This window comes from Mytilus californianus, unplaced genomic scaffold, assembly GCF_021869535.1.
Source record: "Mytilus californianus isolate M0D057914Y unplaced genomic scaffold, xbMytCali1.0.p SCAF_8, whole genome shotgun sequence".
Lineage (NCBI taxonomy): Eukaryota > Metazoa > Mollusca > Bivalvia > Mytilida > Mytilidae > Mytilus > Mytilus californianus.
In genome coordinates, this window is record NW_026262734.1 from 95275642 (window position 1) to 95293080 (window position 17439).

Genomic DNA, 17439 nt, shown 5'->3' on the forward strand with positions numbered 1-17439 from the left:
GAAATATTCACGTGAATTTCACGTGAAAATAGAATTTTTCAAATTAAATTAAGATTTCCATGGAATATATGACACATATAATACAAGATATTAGAGGTTGACAAAATGTTTGATTTTCGGTTATTTTTTTTTAACTTAGACACCATTTATATTTTTTCACGTGAAATTCACATGAAATGTTTTACGTGAAATTCACGTGAAATAATTTCACGTGAAAATTTAACGTGAATTTCACGTGAAATCACTTCACGTGAAATTAACGTGAAATTCATGTGAAATTCATGTGAAATTCATGTGAAATTCACGTGAAATGAGATTCACGTGAAATTCACGTGAGCAAAATTTGGCTGTGTATGATTTAAAAAAAAAATAACAAAAATACCGAACTCTAAATCATATTAAAAAAGTGGGAAGTCCATGATAACTGACAAAATCAACAGAACAAGTCAAAAACAACTGCCATGTTCCCAACTTGGTACAGGCATTTTCAGAAATATGTCCTCTATAAACGTTTCTTTTAAATATTTATTACAAAGCCATCACGTATAATAGACAACTTTTGACCTGTAATGGTTTACTTTTCCAAATTGTGACTTGGATGGAGAGTTGTCTCATTGGCACTCATACCAAATCTTCTGATATCTATCAGATATATTTCATTTAATGTTTATTGATCGAAAACTGTGGCTTCTTATTCACTTTCAATCTACATTAGAAAATGACAGTTGTTATACATTCGCTCGATCTGTTTGAGCTTTTGATTTTGCCATTTGATTAGGGACTATCCGTTTTGGATTTCCCTTTGAGTTCGGTATTTTAGTGATTTTACTTTTTCAGGTTCTGTTGTCGAAGTTAACCAATCATGACCTTTATAAACAAACTTTCAAATAGAATATATGGAGCACGTGAAAAATAATGGAGTTGATAGATTGATGTTATTTTGTCTGATATCCCCATGGGTTTCGCTTTGTTAATATTGTTTTGTCACAAAAGTTGTTAAATGATTAGGTGTACTATTTTTTTCATAATCAAGTAACACTCTACCTTTCAGTGCACATTTGTTTGTTTACCTTTACTTGTATTATGGGTTTCCCTAGCACTTGCGCTATGTGGTTGTCGAATATCTAATGAGAGTTATTTTGGCAAAGATCACTTCATAAAGAAGAGCTATCGACGGAGTATAGTACGGGAATAGAATAATGCAATAATTTCTCAAGATTCTGATTGGATGAAGGATCTTCTTTTACAAGAAAACCCATGTCCACATGTTTTATAATATAACCTAACCATTATATAAGTATATAGCACATATTCAACTTTTATTTTAAATTTGAGGTATCATGTGACTAGATAAGATAACGTTTCTACCGTCACTCATACTGTGGATTCATATATTTTCGTGGGTACCAATTTTTGTGGATTATGAAAAAAATTTGCATTTTCGTAGATATTTGGTCACTAGGTTTTAGATAAGTTTGCAAACAATCTAATAGAAAATGTGTACTTCGTTGAGTATTTAAATCCATGGGATAACTGTACCCACGAATAATAATGAATACACAGTATGTGGAAAAACATCAATGCTAAGACAAAAAACGGAATACTACTGAAATATAAACACCAGCATACACACACAACATAGAAAACTAAGGACTGAGCAACATGATTCATGCATAAAACCTGAGATGATTTCATAGGCTTCAGAAGTCTAAGCCGATCCCGATCCACACGTGGCAACCATTATGTTGCTCATGTAGGTAAACTATGCATGATTAACATCAAGATCTTTTTAACATATATAACTCGCTTTTCTTATCATATGTAAGCAAAGGATTTGTTTATTAGTCCTACTTAATAAACTTGCAGTTCAAATTAGACTTTTCAACGTCAAAAATCAGCCAAACCAAAAACAATATAACAGAAAAACAGACCAGATAAATTTAACTTGCACAGCTATTGGAAAACCTGAACCAGAATACATATGGTTTAAACAGGACAACAAGAGAAATATACTTTCAAGAACACATACCTATATTATTGGAGATGTTAATCCAAACAACATTGGAATATACATCTGTGAAGCTTTCAACATCAAAATAACGTTATTTATAGAAATTCATATTCAGTTGCAATTGATATAGGTAAGTTTGCAATCTATTGCATCTATGTGTGTTAAAAGGGTAAAATATCGTTTTATTTTTTTCTGAAGCCAAGTTATACACCAAAGTATATAAAATGTTTGCAAGATAATGTGCATAGCTGTTTCTTTTGTATAATAAATACAATGTAACTTGTCATTTATACTTATTCTTATCAGAGCTGAATCATGAAACCACTTTAACACAGGTTTATCTATTGGGATCATTTACTAATTTTCCAGATAATGGACCTTAAATATCTATGGAATGTTATTATTTGCATTTCATTTTTTTATGCTTACATAATGACTAATTGATGAATTAATAAGAGAATATATTAAAATACAAAACATTTTCATGAATACAGTGGACAAATTACTGCAGACAACAGATTCGGAATTAATGAAGATTTTTGTAGGTAAGTTATATGCTTTAGTTCGCATAAACAAATATTGGAAGGAGTAAGAATTGGATTGTGATCCCACTACTACAACTACTTCTACTACTCTAATTCGGGTGGCACCACTTTAACCGTTTTGTAGTGATGCCCCATAATAACGTTATAAGCAAGCAGGGCATCATCTTTGTCGCATTGACACATTCTCTTATTGATTTTAATAAGTTTTGTTCGATTTCTTGATATCTTTCTTCTCTTTTGCTGTTGCAAAGTTAAGTTGTAAATTAACTCTCAGCTAATGTAATGCAAGGCATAAATTAGATGTATTGTTGATTAGTTTATTGTAGCAATTTTATGAAACAGACCTTATGTAAATATGTTGCTGCAATACGATATAAAACAGACCTATTTTAAGTTTGAACCGATTCGCGGTGTCCATCTTCAAAGTACTTGACGCAAATCTAGATGTACCCGTAAAAGCCTTAATTCGAGTTCGATAAAACTGATGATATCAAAATAATCAAGGAATAGTTAGGAACAGCCTGTATCCGCTTTTTTTTCAATTGCCTGAAATGATGTTATTGTGTTACTAGTATGCATTTAGACTATTATTTATATATATGTTGTTGTTACATATGCTATGTTTTACTTATTGACGTTCAAATCTCCATAAAATTTTAAACATTGTTAATTTGTATCAGAAAAGTGAATGCCATGATTTATGGCCTTATTTCTTATACCGTTATTGAAATGAAGCTGCATATTATCTGTATAAACAGTGTGTGTTGATGGGATTACAAACTTTTGCTACTTTGATAAAATTTGAAACAGACAACATGAACAAAAGTTACCATACTGCTATAACAGTTATTGTTATTGATCTCTATTACTTAATGGTCAGTTCTGATTGACTGCAAATCAGTAAAGTTGTTAAAAAAAACCCATGCAAAGACCTTATATCATCACTTAATTGATCAAGTCACTGATGAGTCCGATGTAGACAAGGCATGCGTCTGGTGTATAAAATTAGAAGCCTCATATCCTTAATGAGTGTTTACAACCTTGACCCTTTCACTATTTTATATCGAGCGCAATGGATGAGTAATATGCTGACTAATTTTGATTTTCAAATCCACTGGATTGATGGCACTCGGTGGTGAACATTTTGTTATCGAGGGTATTTATAGTGAGCATTTTTGTGTTGACATGAAATAAAAAGATGCGTCCATTTTCCGTTATTTTACTAGTAATCAACTTTGATTTTCTGAACAATAGAATTGTGTAGAAACAGACATTTATGGCTCTAGTCGTATTTGGCACAAATTTTCGACAAGTTTTGGTTCTAACTGTATTGTTTCAATTGTGTAAGGTGAGTATTATCAAATTAACACACGCGACTGGTATAACAAATTGTAAGCATGATATGTTTGGCCAAGTTTTACTCATCAGATTTAAAAGCACTGTTTGATATTTGCAGTTTGTTATGGAACAAACGTCAAGCGGGTTTATAGATAGTAAAGTCAACATAGTCATTTGATATGATAAACACACCAGATTTAATATCAGATGGTTTGCCTCTTACATCAACATGATTAAAACAAACTTTATAGTTAGAAAACTTCGACAACAACTTAAAAGTTCGTTTCATTGTTGCCTAATGTGTATTAACATGAAAAGGTCATTTATGGCTATATTACCTTCATCTGCCAACACTGATGACAATAAAGAGAGAGAGTGATGCACAAATGTTCATAAGTATCAACATTTAAGATAGAGGTATTGACACAAAATATCTTTTCGTCTTTTAGATCTAAAAAAATTTAATGTTTGGTCCTCAATGCCTTTTAAACTCGTACTAATTTGCTCTGTTTAACTGTTTGATTTGAGCGTCACTGATGATTTTTTGTTGCCAAACGGGCGTCTAGACTAAATGAAAACTCTGGAAGCTACGATGAGTATATTTACAACTGAAAACCCACACACAGTATTTTGATAAAAAAATGAAATTAGATATGAATGACGTCAGATTTGTAGATTCTGTGAAAGTTTAGTGACAATCCAGTCTTTATATAGATAGTTTAGAAGAATATCAATGTGTCAATGGGGATTTGAGAAACAACTCAAAGATCATAATTAGCCATTGCGTCAATAAATGATTTAGCATAACGGTTAATATTTAGACTGACACTAAAAGGCAATTATATAGCAACCTTTTCCATCTTTGTTTTTATCTAATTTTAGTACATGCAGCATATGCAATTTCATTCACTTGTTCAGTCGTGGTTGTTGTCCTATGTTTCACTGTCAAAAAGCGATATGGGAAACGAGAAAAAAAGAAGTAAGTTAAATATTCTTTTACGTTGAAATTAAAAAATAATTCAACCATTAAAGACCACATTGAATAAACTTCACATTACGAAGCTGTTATAAATCACTTTCGAATGTCAGTACCATCATTTTAGATTTAGTCAAGTTAGAATTTAGGCGCTTTCTATTCGTAAGCACCTGTGATAAGCTGAACTTTTTGCGTTGGTTTATGTGGCTCAATACTTAGAATTTTGAACCGAAGTTAATATTTCTTCCTTTCTTTTTTGACTATAGATTGGCTATCTCCATTGTTTGAGCTTTTGTTTTGCCATTTGATTAGGGGCTTTCCTTTTTGAATTTTCCTCGGAGTTCCGTATTTATGTGATTTTATTTTTTGGTACGTTTTTGGAGTTAACATGTGTAGGTGAAAGTTCGATACCAGTTTCTTTCATTCTCATTTTATTTTTTGTTTGATCTATTGAAAAATAATGAAACATTTGAAATGGAATAAAATGGAAAAGTTTGGTATATTTTTGTTATTACAAAACTATATACGTTTTGTAATAAATCAAACTAAAAAAATACAAATAGTATCACTGGAGCTAAATGCTCTTTATATAATATTTTGTTTACATTAGTGAGTCCGTATGATGCCAACTTATCGGAATTCCAATGGGGACTTATTGTGCTCCATTCCAACCGGACATGTTTCAGTATGTATTGTTACGAATTACAATTTATGTCTAAAATCAGCAAAGACCAATTAAAACAACATCTGATACAAAAATTTGATAACACTTTTAGATATTTGGATGGTATTTTGGCTCTTAATTTAGACCACTTTAGTTTGTACAATAAAGAGATATATACTGTTGAATTTACTTAAGATAAAGCTAAAACAAGCAATGCACACTGCCTTTTCCTTGATATTGATCTCTTTGTCTCTAACGGGAAGCTTGATACAAAAATGTACCATAAAACAAATGATTTTTTTCATTTCCCATTGTTAATTATCAGTTTATAAATTGCGACGTCCCCTTGTCACCATCGTATTGTGTCTATATATCTCAATTTGTTTGATTCGCTCATGTACGTTAAACTTTATAGCATTCAATCTGAAGTATCTGTTGACCAGGAAAATATTTCTGTAGATAATGAATATGAAGAAATCGAAAGTGTCTCTTATCATGAAGTTAACCTGCATAATGACAGGATTGAAAACAGCAACCAAACAATATCTGAAGAAGAAATAGTTTTTAAAAATATACCTATTTCAACATATACAAGCAGTAGTGAAAGTAATATAACATTCAGCTATTTATACGTAAACACGGATATTTTCAATACAATCTTGAAACCATTTCTGATCATTCGAATGGATTGGAAAATTTTAATATCGGAGTTGATAATACTTTTGTCAGTGAAAATTCTGGAAGTGATACTCTTCATGTTAATCAATACGTAAACCCGACTTGTCTCAATGTTCCAAACATCTATGAAGATTTGAATCACACGAATGTTGACACACACAAATACGAAAGTCCTCATATAGAAGGGAGTACAACCTGTACCAAGTAGAAACAAAACAATCAATTAAAGTGTCCAGTTGTTCCTGAAATATCTTACGACTCATGTAGGCAAAATTGTCTGATTTATTTTATCATATTATTAGTATTACAATTTAATACATCATTGTTGTCTGAGCAATGTTAAATTTACTTTGTACAAACTTTAAAAACAAAACGACGAGGCAAAATACTATAGCTTTCTGGTACAAACAAAAGGTTTATAAAGATATGTCAGGAAATGGCTTAACTAAGGTAAACATCATGATGACCACAAATAATAAATCTTACTGCCTTCATTATGACGACACAAGCAAAATACCAAAATACAAAAAAAATACAAAAAAATACAAAAAAATGAATGATCCTTTACTACTTCCTCAAAAAGTTGATTTCAGTGAGACTGATGACAATTTTTATTTCTAATTTTCCCTTTGACTATTTGATGTCATGAACTGTGAGGTAATCATGGTTATTATCTGCATGTGTTTATTGTCAGCGATACATTACCCATTTAAATGTTTAAACTCTGTCCGTTCCAGCAGGTCTCGCTTTAACTCATGTATCTACGACCGATTGTTTCCAATTTTTTGTATCCCTGATACCATATAGGTTGTGGTTCTGCTATTTAATTCCAATTTGTTTTTTTTAAATCAATTGCAGTCAATTCAGTGCTGTTCAGTAACTTTTCAGACATTTGAATATGATGATTCATATGTACATGTAAATAACAACTACATAAACTAAACATATGACTGTTTACAAAATACTCCAAAATTTATCGCAGTGGATGATTCTAAAAATTGTTAGACTGAAAATTCCTAAATATTTCGGCTGTCTTTTAAGAGCGGTTCAGATCAAAACGACCGTTTCAGATCAGTTTACTCGTGCAAAAGACCACATGATGTTTTATTAATCACCATTGCCGGTCCAAGATTTATCTCAGAGACCAGTCAGATCTCACATTATAACATATGTACAGGTAACACGTTTTTGCCAGATTTCGCTATAAACTGAATAAATATTGAACGAATTAATATCAATTTTTACTTTTATTGAATTCAAAAGATCGGCTATACATTTTATTTTTAATACGCCGCCTTTTATTCGACTTTCGCCCTATCACGTCTAAAACTCGTATATCAATAAATCACGCTTTTAATGTTTGTATGAATAGCCGTGCTGTATATTCTATTCGTTGCTTGCATGGCTAACTGTTTATTTTGGACTTTTTGAAATTTGAATATATGTATGTTATAAATCAAATATAATACTTTGGGTCAAATTGGTGAACAGGAATGTCGTAGAGGTATTTGACGAAACTACTATTGTTGATCATTTTCAAAAGGGAATGCAAGTGCTTTGTTTTCTTTTGCTGCCTAACAAAATTAATTATAGAAGGAATTACCAAAGCGCATGATGTGTGTGTGTGTGTGTGTATGTGTGTGTTTCGATGAAATGTTTAACAAAATATGTATTACATCTGATATGTATTTAACAATTGGCACTGTCAAAACTGATAATGTTTATTTGCTTTTTTATGTGTGATATATTGTAGTGTATATATTTGATCTATATTATTTAATTTAATTTTTTTTTTTTTCTTTTTATTGATTTAATGGTATTTGTTTTATTATAATTTAAGAATTATTTCCTTTTATATTTAATATGTTTAAATGTTAACAACGTTCTTCCACATTGTGTATGAGTAATATCATTATTAACCAAACTACTGGTTTAAAATGATGACATAAAATCAGCACTGATACGGATAAATCTTTGGACCTAACGTAATGTACACGATACACCTTTATCATTAAACATGTATATTAAAAGTTTGTGTTCTTTGTCCACTTTGATTAGAAAAATGTATGTGATTTCCATATGCAATAATCTATCTCCTATACTTATACCACTATAATACAATATTTGATCAGTACTATACTGTCTACACAATCCCATTAAATTATAATAGTGTTTCCTCTTGTTGGACACCGGAAATTCATAGAAAAATATTTGCATAGCGTTGTTTCTCCACTATTTTTCATTTTTTTTTTTTGCCGTTTGGTTTTGTTGCACTTCAGTGTTTTTGTTTTTTCTTTGTTTTTCTTTTATAGTTGGTGTGTTTCTCTCGGTTTTGGTTTGTAATCCGGATTTGTTTTTTCTCAATCGATTTTTTATGCCGTTCGGTTTTTGTTGCACTTTAGTGTTTATGTTGTTTCTTTGTTTTTTTTTTTTTTATGGTTGGTGTATTTCTCTCGGTTTTGGTTTGTAATCCGGATTTTTGAACACCGGTTTACTACTTTTCCCTTTGTCTAACTCCAAACAAATGTATACTTTATTAAAGGTACTTGTCTATCGAAATAACAATCAAACAACGAGTTAATTGTCAAATGTTTAAATTTGTTTTCTACATGGTTTTGGTTATCTCAGTCAAATATTTGTGATATTGCACTTTAAAACTTCAGAATCAATTTCCCCACATATAGAAAATTTAAGTTAACATAATTATAAGATTTGCACAACGTTGAGTTGTGTTTTATAACGATTTGAAACGGACACATTCCACAGATTTTCCGAGTAAAAGTTTCGATTATTATCACAGTTTCATTTTCCTCGATCAATCATTAGAACGCAGACGATTCAAGAGTATAAAGCGGTGTCGAATAGGCAAAAAATCGTCTTTATTTTGGGTTTAATCTCCTCACATAACACCTGGCTACCACTGGTCTAAATTTTAATATACATATGTCTACTTCACTTTCCGCCCTTTCGTAAAAATTAATGTTGTCACATGTACAGTTTTATTTTTCAAAAGACTATGGTCGTCAATTTGTAATCCAACTCTTTCAGTTTTTTTATTTGAACAGAAATGCTTTCATTTTCGTCTACAGTATTTTATTTTTGAGATTACCATCTTTCATATTGGCAGTCTTGATTTTCATTGCATTTTAAAATAAAGTTTTACCTTCTATTGAAAGTTGTTTTTTTCTTCCGTTAAAATATAGACATCAACTATATTTGCTAGTCCATTTAAGTACATATTAGTTACTAATGAATGAATGTTAAAACTCTTAAACATCCTTGAAATTATTGCTTATGAACATAGTATAGATAGTTTGAAAGTTCTTGGTAAAAATTTATTTGAAAAACTTCAATTTTGTCACAGAACTTGATCACTCTTCTCACAGTCATTTATTTTTCTAGCACTTTCAGTTATGTTAATCTACTACCTTTTTGCTATCTTATATACTAGTTATGTTTTCATTTAAATGTTGTTATGTATAAAAAATCTTTAATATGTTAATATCTAAGTATTTTCACCGTTTTGTGTCATAGAAAAGGTCTTAAACCAAAGAACATGTCTAAAATGTAAAACATAAGAAGATGAAAACCACTTCCCAGTTAACACAAAAATGTTTTTAAAATATATTTAAAATATATTGCACTATATCACAAAAACATCATAAAAAATATTTTATTGAGGTTAAATGTATGGCTGTACTAATGCGAATTACATATTGTAAGGAAATATTTTTATTGTATGTTTTAAAAATATTTTTCTTAAACATCATTTTTAACATCTAAATAACATAATAAAGATATTTGTTCAATATTGATTGAAAACATCAGAACAACATTTAAAATACATTTTCCCAAATCGATTGGCCAATCACCCTTTCAAAATGTTTTATGGATGTTATATAAATGTTTTAAAAATATTTTAGGCATGTTTTACTGAAACATTTAAAATAAATGTGAAAAAAAAATATTTCAATAATGTAATATGTATGTAAAATGATAAAAAAGATTTACAACATTTTAAATAATTTGAGTAAAACAATTTTAACATCACAAAAATGTTTTCTGGGTATTGAGGTTAAATGTATTGCTGTAATAATGTGAATAACATATTTAAGAAAAATATTTTAATTGAATGTTTTCAGACTGTTTTTCTTAAATATCATTTTTATACTTAAATAACATAATAAATATATTTTTAATGTTATTTGAAAACATCTGGACCTGCATTGCTGTGTGTAATTGATTGAAATTTCAAACTATCTGCAAACAGAGAGTATAGCTGCAAGGCAAATGTAAAAATTGCTTGCACCGTCCTGGGCCGCCTTATGGAGCTACATTTATGGTTAATCTAATTCCACCTATTTCACTCCAACTGTGTCTAGTTTGGAGCCTGTGGTCCCTCTTTTCAAAATTCTGGATCTGCATCTGAAAAACAACTGCTGTCATACTGATCTTTATCCCACATCTCCTTTTACAATTGTCAGTTGATGACTGTGGAATCTACATATATTTTGGTTATTTTTGTCGGATTGATGTCTCGTTGACATAACCCCACCATTTCCTGTTTAAGCTATCATTTTTATTCACAAATCTGATTTTTATTTAATAGTCCATTTTGTTATTTTGAAGTATTGCCTTGAACACGTTACAATTTCTCATGGATTCACTTACAGAAAGGTATTCTTTTTTTCAGATTTTAAATATCTGTGTGCATTTTATTTGGTCTTCGCATTGAACAAAACATTTTTGAGAAGTATTTCTTGATCTTTTGTTTGATCATGTGTAGCATCTGACATTTTTTTTCTGATCAGCGTTTTGACTGTTTTCTTTGTTGCCTTAGTCAACACTTTACAAGATACCAACAATTAGAAATGCAAAACATTTATTCAATATTTTCATATCACTGTTCTTTTTCAATTTTCCTTTTGTTCCATTCTTTTTATTTCTTTTGACATCTACTGGCTTCTGTAATAAAGAAAAAAAAAACCAAGTTAGTCCTTCTGTTCAGTGATTAACTAGTAGAGATTCAACTAATTCCATCAAATTACATAAGAAACTTTTTTTCTTCAATTTAATCCAGTGGTTTCACAAAAATATATCGAAAGTGTCATCTAATCAGTGTTACTGGATTCAGAAGCAAAATTTGTAGCTATTTTATACATCTGTGGAGCTTGGGGTGTATGAATATTACACGAGTCTACAACGGTAGAGTTCACCAGTTTATAAAATAAGACTACATGTATACAGTACAATACTCCCAATTGAGAGTAGGGCCTGTAACCTTTTCTTGGTCTTGACAAAAAAAAAAAACAAGTCTCTTAATGGTTATTGTATATTTTAACGCAAATACATGTAATATAGATTGAGGATTTTAAAGAATAAATACCTTCACAAAATTTGCTCCGCTCCTCCAGGATGGTTTGAATCATTTCTAAGCTTATATACTTCTGCATATCTTGAATATCCTTAATTTTGGCACTGCTAATTGATCCTACAAAAGTTAAAAAAAAACAAAATAAATAAAATACAGGTAAGAATAACTCACATTGTATTAGTCAGCTACAAAGGCCACATTATTCAAAAATGAAAGAAAATTCAAACAAGAAAACTTATGGCATAATTTATAACGTTTGACGAAAAACAAATATGTCAGAAATGAACCAACGACAACTGCTGAATCAAAGGCTCCTGATTTTGAATGGGCACATAAATAATTATCTACATTTAACTGGCCTGGGCTGTAACCGTGTAGGGCTCAAAATACAAATTACAAGTAACATAAACAATATATTATAGCAGTGTGCACCAAAATCTTTTCCTACAACTAGTCCGAAGACAAATCTTCAGACATTTTCCTTATGTCTAAACAAAATTTTGCAAAAATTTACTAGTCCGAATAAAATTTTACTAGTCTGGGGCATTGCCATTGGACTAGTTGCTAACCATGCAGGCTGTTATAGAGGCAACGGCACTCGAGTTATGGCATAGCAAAAGCTTTGATAACCATTGCGTGATGGGATTCCCTTGACTAGTAGATACATAGCCAGCGGTTGAGCTAGGGAAGTACTGCTTAAATAGCTCAGTCTGTTAAAGGGTTGACTTGTAACACCGAAGAGTGACGTCCAGGAGGAGACAAGCTCACTGGTTACAAGTGATTTCATTTATGAAGTTTAAAATCATATAAATAACCCTTAAGTTTAACCCCTTTTGTATGAATCTTAATATTTATTGGACATAAACATCATAACATATATGCACTGACTAAATCATCACCCCCCTTTTTGCATTGTGTTTGCTTAAATACACTCGTATTAATTCTTGGAATATATTAATTAAATTAACTATGATATTTCTAGAAGCACTACAATGTTTTAAAAATGTGAACTAGTGTCATATCTTACCAGTTTTAACGCATGATAAGGTTATTCTTTAGTTTGTACGTTTCCTTTGTCTTTGTTTACAGCATGGCGGTAAATAAAACTTCCGGTTACTGGTTCCAGAATTGCATCGGATTATGTTCGTTGGTCATCGGGAACAGTTAAATTTTAAATTTGTAAACGTTTGTTGTCGGCACTGGAACAGAAAATCCGGAAAATAGCAATACGTGCACTATATAAAGCTATATATGGGAAGTACCGCTTCATATCACCTTTAAGTTTCTGTCATTTGATAAAATAAAGTTTTTATTCAATAACCTAAATGAATGTTTGCATAATATTGTTTAAACATTTTCTATTAAATGTTTTTGCGTAAATGTTTTTCATAATATTATTTTAAAATGTTGTTAAAATATTAGCAACAAAATAATTCGTAAATACATTTTCTCAATATTAAATGCGTAACATTTTTAAAATGTTTGCATCAAATATTATAATGAAATGTTGTTAAAATATCAAAAAGGCATGTTATTAAAACATTTCATGAAACGTTTTTAGAAAATGTTTAAAAAACATAGGAACAACATTGTTAAGAATGTTTTACCCATATGCTTTTAAAATGTTTTTCAGAGGTAGAACCTACATATCTTCTGAACATTTATAAAACATTCAAACAAAATATCTTAAACAAAAGTTATTGAAAACATTTTTATGAATATTTTTACATCATTGTAAAAACATTTTCAAAAAATGTTTTAAATAAATGTTTTTAAAATACCGAAAAAAATATCTACATTACATCACAAAAATATTTTTTCGACAACGTTTTGAGAAGACATTTATACAACCTTTTAAAAATGTTTTGAAAATGTTTTGTGCTACCTGGGTTTCTCCTCTACTGTCAAATTAATCATAAATTACGTTTAAAACTTTTTATTGCCATTACAATAGATAATCCTATATTTCCAATTCATGATATGGGAAAACTAGTAGTCCTGCAAATATCAACCAAGTAAAAAAAAAAGGTTCAATTAAAAGTCTTGAGAGCTGAAAACAGGGGACTCTTAGTTATGTTTGCTTGTATATATACATATAAACACATATTCAAATCAGTTTATTATTTGTTATTGTTATCATTTGTATTACGTGACAAGTTTCATATCTTACTTATATGACAATAAAGAATTATCATAAAAGCTAATATAACCGACGCATACTTCGATTGAAGATTCCGTTCGTATAATTTTGATTTGAAAAGTTACCCACGAACACAACTTTCTTTTTCAGATTCTTAAGATTAGAACAATTGTTGTCCAAATTGGGTAGTAACTGGTAATTTCATAGGTTTACGTCAAAACTAAATCAAGCAAAACTGAACAGGTTGTCTTTATTTGATGGCCTTGCATGTGAGGAACCTGTAATAATCCCTTAGTTCTTTAGTTAGATGAACATGTGTATTGTATTTATCAAGTAAATCACTTGTTTCCTCTTCTGTTAGATGTCCACTGTTTGATATTATAAATGCATAGTCCTGACATTTACAGCAAAGATCAGTGAATGGTTTAGACAACACTATGTTAGGAAATAAATCTTTCCGTCATCTTTGAAAAGTATGTAAACTAAAGTTTCTGAATTTCAGTTCTGTAGCTAATGTTTTACATAACTCGTGAGTATCAAATGCTGTCTTATCTGAAGGAAGAAGTAAGACCCGGAGAATATCTGAAAGTGTTCACTGAATTCAAGGACAGTATCCATAGAATCAACCAGATAACATTTAGCCTGTGAAACATATTCACGATTGTCCTCATCTGATGAATCAATTTGATAAAAGTACAAACGTGTTCTGACTCGGAATCATCAGACTCAAAGTTAACAACAGCGTCATCATCATCGCTAAGATTTTCACTTTGAGAACCTTCTATTATGGGCTAAATATAATTTATCGGTAATCTGTAAATCTCCAAAGCTATTAAACCAAGAGTTCCAAATGGTGAAGTTGAAATCACCCCTTCGTAAATTTTACGGACGCCATCACGAGTTGGTTGACCGTTATGGAATAACCGTTTCACAGATGATATCGGATATGTTTCTTACGTCGTAACTACAATTCCCTTCCCTTTTCATGAATGTGACCTACCGAATTAGACTATTTACCGGGTTTGTAATAACACGAGCAACACGACGGGTGCCACATATGGAGCAGGATATGCTTACCCTTCCGGAGCACCTGAGATCACCCCCAGTTTTTGGTGGGGTTCGTGTTGCTCAGTCTTTAGTTTTCTATGTTGTTTCTTGTGAACTATTATTTGTCAGCTGTCTTTTTCATTTTTAGCCATGGCGTTGTCAGTTTATTTTCGATTTATGAGTTTGACTGTGAGTGTTCCTCTGGTATCTTTCGCCTCTATTTCAATAAATTCCTCGTCCTGTTTGTCTGTTATTTTCGATGGAATACTTAAGCAAAACGAAACAAAACTAGCGTGACTCATGACTATGACATCTCACTTTGTCAGCTTTCGTTTTCGGTATGCAGGTAACTATAACTGAAGAATTTAATTTTTCTAGTGTTCACTACAAAAGTCCAAAAAGTCTGAAAAGACCAGTTTGTGTTTCTATTTGCATGAACTTTTACTCGACAATCTCTTTTTGTATGAAATTTTTGTAAAAATTCTCGACAAAGTCTAAATTTGTCTGAAATAAGTATCTAGATTCTCGACATTGGTCTCGACTATCTGTATTAATACTTGATTATTCTCGACATATGTCTTGACAGTATTAATATTGTCTGAAAATTCTCGACACTTTCTCGACAGTCTGAAAAGTGTCTTGATTTGTCTCGACCTATTCTCGACTGTCTTGGATTTGTCTCGATAAGTCTCGTCATATTCCTGACATTCTTAATGATGTCTGAATATGTCTCGACACATTCTTGACATTCTTAATGATGTATGAATATGTCTCGACACATTCTTGATGGTTTTAATGATGTCTTAATATGTCTCGACACATTCTCGACAGTTTAAATTTCATCTGAATTGTGTATCGACGCATTCTTGACAGTCTAAACACTTTCTTGAGCTGTATTATATTCATTTCTATTATTGCTTAACTAAACCTAGAAGAATTAGAATACAATAACACAATGTAAATTATAAAAACATCAATTTGGTACAATTATTGTTTATTAACCATATAAACATTGAATATTATGCATGTAAAATGAAATTTGTCTACAGTATTATTGATTGATTTCAATTATTAAGCACTTGTTTATTATATTTATAAATTAACATTTGTAATTATTTACAAACCCACATTAAAATTGGTTTATATTTAAACATACTCACATTTGTATTTGTAACATTTTTATACCAATATTTGTTTTTATCAAAATACATATAAACATTTTTAATACAAAAATATTTAATTGCCAAAATTTTGTTTTAGTAGTAATAAGTGTAACTTGAAATAACAGTAAATTCTAGAAAGAGAAATAAAGCAAAATATATATCCTGTACAATGGTCGTGATTTGTAAAGCTGAGAACTTGAGTTTTTTTTTCAATTACAGAAGAAAGTAGGATTCGAAATGCAGCGTTTTACGTTTCCACATTTTGGCACTACGTTTCAGCATTTTTATAGTACTCTTTTACACATTGTTTTTACATAGATAATACTGACCTAAAACAAATAAGGACATGAAATTGTGTGGTCAAAAAAATAAATCAAACATATGCAAATGAACATACAAGATATAACCAAATACGGAATTCAACGCATATAGGGTGCTATTCAACATGGTGACTTTTGAAAAGTGCTCACAATGTTACATCTAAATATAATCTACCTGTTGAAGAAATTAATAAAATACAAATTGAGAAAAAATACTATAATAAAATAAAGTCTTATATATCATTATTACCATTTTTTACAGGTGAAATACAGGTAACAATATGGAAAGGTGGTATCTATTTTTTTTGGAAAAGTAATGCATGAAAATGCGGAAACGTGAAACTGGACTTTTTCTAAAAATGCGGAAACGTAATACGCCCTTCGAAATGAATATCTCATAGAAAATAGCAAACTTGACTTCCATTTAAAAAAAATCTCTAAAACACTTCTATAAAACCTTTTATCCGCTTATTTTTTCTCTTTTGAACAATTCTATCTATAAACAGCCAGAAAATACATAACAAAGGAAGTTCTGTACCTTTCCAAGTATATAAAAAGAACGATTTCTCTACTTCATACAAAATATATACATGTATAAATGCATATCTAAACTTTTAAAAACCATATTTTATTGTCTTCTAAAGCAAATACAACTGGATTGCTTATTTTATCAAAGCTTAATATATGTGTGTCAACTTTTCTGTCATCAGTGACCAAGAATAGTCCAGATTGTTCCGGAATAGGAAACATCTCCAATTGTACCCACATGATAGCTTTATCTTTATGGTTGTGAAGGAAAATTGTATGAATTGTTCCATAGCGAAGGTTTGTCCTATGCAAAACACTAACGCAATAGTCATGTGAGCGTGATGCCGTTGTCTGATGCTCTGTTGTAGAAAAGAAAATTTGTCGTTTTAACTCCACATCCTGTCTATGACTGAACTTAAGATATGTGACCACTGGGTCTATGTCAAATAACTTATAACTTTGGTTATATATACTATTGTAATTGTCTTGTAGAATCGATAGACCGTCACTTTGCAGCATGAATCTTTTTGTAGATGATGTAAATATATCTTGATGGTGAATGGAATTAACTTTTTCTTCCATGCGACACAAACTTGTTTGTCTGCTGCAATTTAAAACTTCATCGATCAAAATGTTGTGGGAGCTCCAATCATAT

The 17439-nt window shown here is 30.5% G+C and overlaps 2 long non-coding RNA genes across 2 annotated transcripts in view; one reads left to right on the forward strand and one right to left on the reverse strand.

Moving 5' to 3' along the window:
- LOC127713072 (uncharacterized) overlaps positions 1-17439 on the forward strand; it is a 261787-nt gene that overhangs the window by 143489 nt on the left and 100859 nt on the right. The window lies entirely within an intron of this gene.
- LOC127713070 (uncharacterized) lies at positions 11114-12855 on the reverse strand. Its single transcript, XR_007987447.1, has 3 exons — positions 12614-12855; positions 11599-11703; positions 11114-11177 (listed from the first exon to the last, which is right to left on the reverse strand). It is a non-coding gene; the product is annotated as an uncharacterized LOC127713070 (long non-coding RNA).